The sequence below is a fragment of the Dipteris shenzhenensis genome, chromosome 28, assembly GCF_047967505.1.
Source record: "Dipteris shenzhenensis isolate YYH24624 ecotype China chromosome 28, Dip_SZ_1.0, whole genome shotgun sequence".
Classification (NCBI taxonomy): Eukaryota; Viridiplantae; Streptophyta; class Polypodiopsida; order Gleicheniales; family Dipteridaceae; genus Dipteris; species Dipteris shenzhenensis.
The window spans coordinates 13,960,328-13,965,434 of NC_141623.1; positions in this window are offsets into that span (position 1 = coordinate 13,960,328).

The following is a 5,107-nucleotide window of genomic DNA, read 5'->3' on the forward strand; positions in this document are numbered from 1 at the left end:
GTCATTGTTTTTTTGTCGCATTGGAATGTTCAGCTCATACATCATTACATTGTCCTTCCAAAAATATGATGTTGTGGTTGTTTTTTATGATTGTTCCATGAATAGCCAAGAGTCTTTGGTTGGTGGGCTAGCTTGGCATAGATCTCCACACAAGAGGATATCCACTCCTCCAAATGGTTGCATGTGATTATGTTTTATTTCCCGTAACCTCATGTCGGCAACAATTAATGTGTGCTGTGGCCAATAAGGGATACTTCATCAAAAACAACTAGTTCTAGGTCTTTGTATAGTTGCGATAGCTCTTGCAATTTTTTTGTAGATAGACTTGTGTATACCTATCTAAAGAGTCACTTGCACACTTAATAATATCACCCCTTGTTATGCACCCAGAAACTGATCGATCTATCTGCAACTTCTGCTCTTTTAGTACCCATGTCACATAGCAATCTAACAGATGGTCGAGCTGCATTATGTCTTGCCCAAGAACTTGATAGAATTCTTTTTTCGTAAGCTTCAATGATCTCACACATTTCTGTAATTTACTGCACATGATATCCACATCCTCTTCTTTCATTGCCATCATTGCAATCGCTTCCTTTTCTTCTACCTTTAGATTACCAACCTATACCATGACATGCACGTGTTTAAAACCTTAAAAAGAACCATCATGACAACAAAAAATAAAGCAAGTCAGAATGAGCATGCCAAATACCAATCCTGTATGTGAGCATTGCATCAATCCTCCAAGCATAGGAGTGATCTACTCTCTTTTAGAAGGGAGCTTCTCGGTGGAAGACCCAAGAAGGAACATTATATGGTTAACAAGTTAGTGTGTGAGATGCTTATGCTCATATAGTTCTTGCACATGATTAAATGAAAGTATTTCTCTTTCAAAACAGCTTCTTTTTAAATAGCCACAATGACATTTAAAAGTAAACACATTCAATGCAATCATCGTTGTATCTTGTTGAGATAAGATACCCACAACTAAAAATCTCTAGATTTGATGAGAAATGGGACCTCACATAAAAAACCTCCGGTCAATCTTTGGTACTATTTTAACCTATATACATTGTATACCAAAAGAAAGCAACACGAAGGTTGTCCTAAACAAAGCTACAAACAACATATCAACGCATGGCAAGGAAGGCCTATTTTGGCTCTCGAAAACCAGAGTCCCTCTGATTCCTACAATGGGACTCCTAAGATCTCTACCCAATCTTCTTAAACATGCAAGTAGGCATGTCACTATAGATGCTAGACCACTATGTCGAGGCACCAGAAGGTCTACACTTGCTTCGTGGACTGAGATGAGGTCTTGCACAAACCAAGAAGAATCTACGTAGCAGCGCAGCAAACAGAGAGGGCTGCAATTCTGAGTTTTCGAGAGGGGACTCAGGGGAAGACTTGCGCTAACCAAGAAGAAGGTAAGTACGGGGTGAAGGACAGCCGCAGTGCAGCAAATAGAGAGTGCGTAAGTGTGTTAGACTTAGCAAAGGGGTTTCCAAAACCCACGATGGACAATATGGAGTTTCCCAAGACCAAACTGTTTGCCTCTACCCCACTAGCAAGTCCTCCTATTCTGCTACTGCAGCAACACCTAGCCCATTGGAATTGATGTACAAGTGAAAGATCGGTATAGATCCAAACGAACAGATTTATTATCTACAGCGAGAAGTAAGCAAGCTCAAGCAGCCCTCGGGAGGAAAATGTAGGAAATGGAAAGCAATGGCAAGAAAGAAATCATACAGGAGGTTATGCAGATACACAATGAAGCAGCACCTACACCACAATTGTGACCAAAGTCCAAGACATGGTTACCAATCAAGTGAAATCAATAAAACAGGAAATTACAGCAGCAGTGGACAATAAAATCGACAAAAGCGAAGTATATGAAGAGGTACAAGAACAATAAAGGAAGGAAAATAATATTTGGTGTCTACACATTGGAGGACTACCTGAGAATTGGCATGAGGGAAATATTGAAGAAAAGATTGAGCACATCATAGCAGCAACCCCTCAGAGTGAATGGGACTCAAAGGACATAACTGGTGCTCTCTAGTTTGGGACACAAGCCAAAGTGGTTCTCAATGATAGGAAGCCAAGAAGTAAGATTCTCTAGCTAACCAACAAGCTGAGAGGTACAAAAATATGGATCTCAGAGGAGCTTACTCGTAATCAGCTCAAGATGAAAGCAACAGAATTGACCAAAGTGAGGGAAGCCCGCAAGGAAGGAAAATGGGCTACTTATCAGAGACTTCAAATCCAAACCCAGAGACTCTCAGTCTTAAACTGATGCAATACAAGCCGATTATCTTTTGTAGTAGACCATAGTTAACCTATATTAACTTTGTGAGTGCTATACACACTCCCAAGAGACCCTCAGTCTATAACTGATGTTTGGTGTTTATCCTTTTGGTATGTGTTTTGTCCCATAGGCCTGTGAGGCCTCTTGAGGACGTCTCTCTCTCTCTCTCTCTCTCTCTCTCTCACAGCCCTAGCCCCAGCCCCAGCCCCAACACCTGACGAAGATCTGCTCCAGCTGTTTGCCTCACCGAGACCTGCAGGAAGATCAAGAAACACCCCTTCAGCCCCCCGATCTGTCAAGAACCTGTCAAAAAATGCCAGTCTACTCCAAAGTTCATTGGACTATTCTAGAAGATAACCAGGACAACAAATCAGACTTGAAAAGCACCAATAGGGGAGGGAACCACTTGGAATAGTAAGTGTGTCACTAGCAGGCAGGAGCCCCCTTCATTCCATTGTCTTGTGAAAGGAAAGCCAAAGAAAGCCCCACCTAGGTCTCTACCTCCTATCACCCATGCCACATTCACACCATATCCATACTCATCTCTCCATGGTCACACGATCCCATTGGATGCTTGGGAGCATCTTCTCATCGAGGTACACTACCTTTAAACATGAGAGGAGGAGCAGCCCCACCTCATCCATAGCATGAGCAAAAATATATCACAGCTCCATAAGGTGGTCGAAGCCGTGGTAACAGCCCTGAGCAGTGGTTGAGGCAGTGGAATCACAGATAACTACCATGTAGTCGACCATCACAAGGACGTGCAGATGAGTGGATGTCATGAAATGAGAGCCTACGAAGACAACTGTTTCAGCCACCATTTTGGAGCAGTGACAGAGAGCCAGTAAGGCTCTCAATGTCAGAGTATAAAGCATCCCTGCCACATCCACCACCCCCATCGATGATGCCACCAGCTTCATGACGATACATGATGACATTACAGAGTTCTCCAGGCAAGGAGATACCCTCCTTCTTGGTGACTTCAATGCACGCACATGCAATACACAGGTGGGACTACAAAGAAAGTGGGATGGGAGGATCTGCTACCACCAAGGGGCTGGGGTGGATGATCTTAGTACTATTGAGTAGCCTCCTCATACATAATTTTTATACACTCATGTGCCATGCATGCTAGAAAATCCATAGGAATTTTTTATGTAAACAATGTTTGAGAAATTTTTAATGTCTGTATGTGGCCTGGGTTAGTTAGTGGAGGTGTATGGAGAGATTCTTTACTTAGGGTCTCATTTGTGGAACCCCTTTTGTCACTTCCTCTTCCTATAAAGGGTTTCTGATGAGGTTGATGTGAGGATGGAGTAGTGGTGTTTGAAGTTTGGGAGGATGATTAAGAACCTCTAAGGTCATCCGGGACACGATGATCAATACCTCTTGCCAAAGAACTTTCATTTGGGAGCCCCTTGTAGGTTTTCCCTTGAGGGCCATGTTTTCCTAGAAAGATAACAGAAATCACATGCAATTGCTCTACCAAGTAAGTGTCTACCACTTTTGACTTTGGAGCTGCACAAAGAGGTGCTGGTAACTATCTCAACAAAAGACGAGGAAGCTTAGATATGATGCCACTGCTATCAACTAGATGTGGCTCTCCAACTTGTTTGGGAGTTATGGAGCTGTTTTTTGGTTTTGCTTTGCTATTGTTCTACTTCACCGCCTTGCTCTTTGTACCCCAGTGGACTTTGGTTGTTTGTTCCTCTGATAATTTCTCTCTTTCTTGTGTATTGATTAACCTTGTGGCTGGTTGTTGTAAAACAGTAATTTATCTAGCACAAGAGTTCAGCTCGAGTAGCTTTATGTCTTACAATGACAAACTGAATTTGCATGTAGGTCAGAGCCTTCTTTTGTGCATGCAAACAACCATTTATTTGAAATATGGGCAGGGCAACCAGCCTTGATAGGTCTTACAAGTTCTATGGATTTTGAAGTTGCAACTGGTGAAGGTATAGTTGAGGTAGACTCCTCTAAATACTCAGTTTTCATTAATGTATTTTTGCATCGGATATAAGAGACCATTTTGCACATAAAGTGTAAGGGGAGAAGGTGCATCAGATATAAGAGACCATTTTGCACTTAAAGTGTGAGGGGAAAAATAACTATCGAGCTGATTAAGCCAAGACATTAAGACGAGGGGCTTGGCTTTTCCGTCATACCTCAGAAAATTCAGTTTGCCGGGGAATGAAGACTTTGTGGGCTGCGGCACTCGCTCTTTGTCCTCTCCTTCCTTGGGGTGAAGTAGAGAGATGAGGAGGAGAGGGTCCCATTCTTCTTTTGCTTCCCGAGTTGCCCGGTCTCCTTCTTTGGCTTCTTGAGCAGCCTACACAAGCTCTCTGATGTCCTGTTCCCTATCCTCCCGCGCTTGTTGAAGCTGTAACATGCGGTTGAATAGGGTCTTGGATTGTTGAGCCTGCATCTGCAACTATTGCTCATTCTGTTGAGCCTACATTTGCATCATGGCCTACATGGCAGAAGTTGTTAATGGAGCCTCCCGTTGTGGTGTCACTGATGGGTGAGGAGCTGTGTTGGCTCCCTCATTGACCCCGCTGTCGGATTGCTCTGTAAGATTCATGGTGTCCTTGCTAGATCTTGTCTGGACCATAAACAGATGGGCTATCCCTGGCTGACCCGGACCTCCTGATCCCTGGGAAAAATTTCCCCCTCCTTTCTGCACACCACAAGGTATAAAGACCTACGGGTGAAGATGGGAGCCGGCCCAATGCGCGATGAAGTAAGGGAGGGAGCGGCTAATAGTCTAGGGTAGGCACAAAGGGTACTACCAGTAGT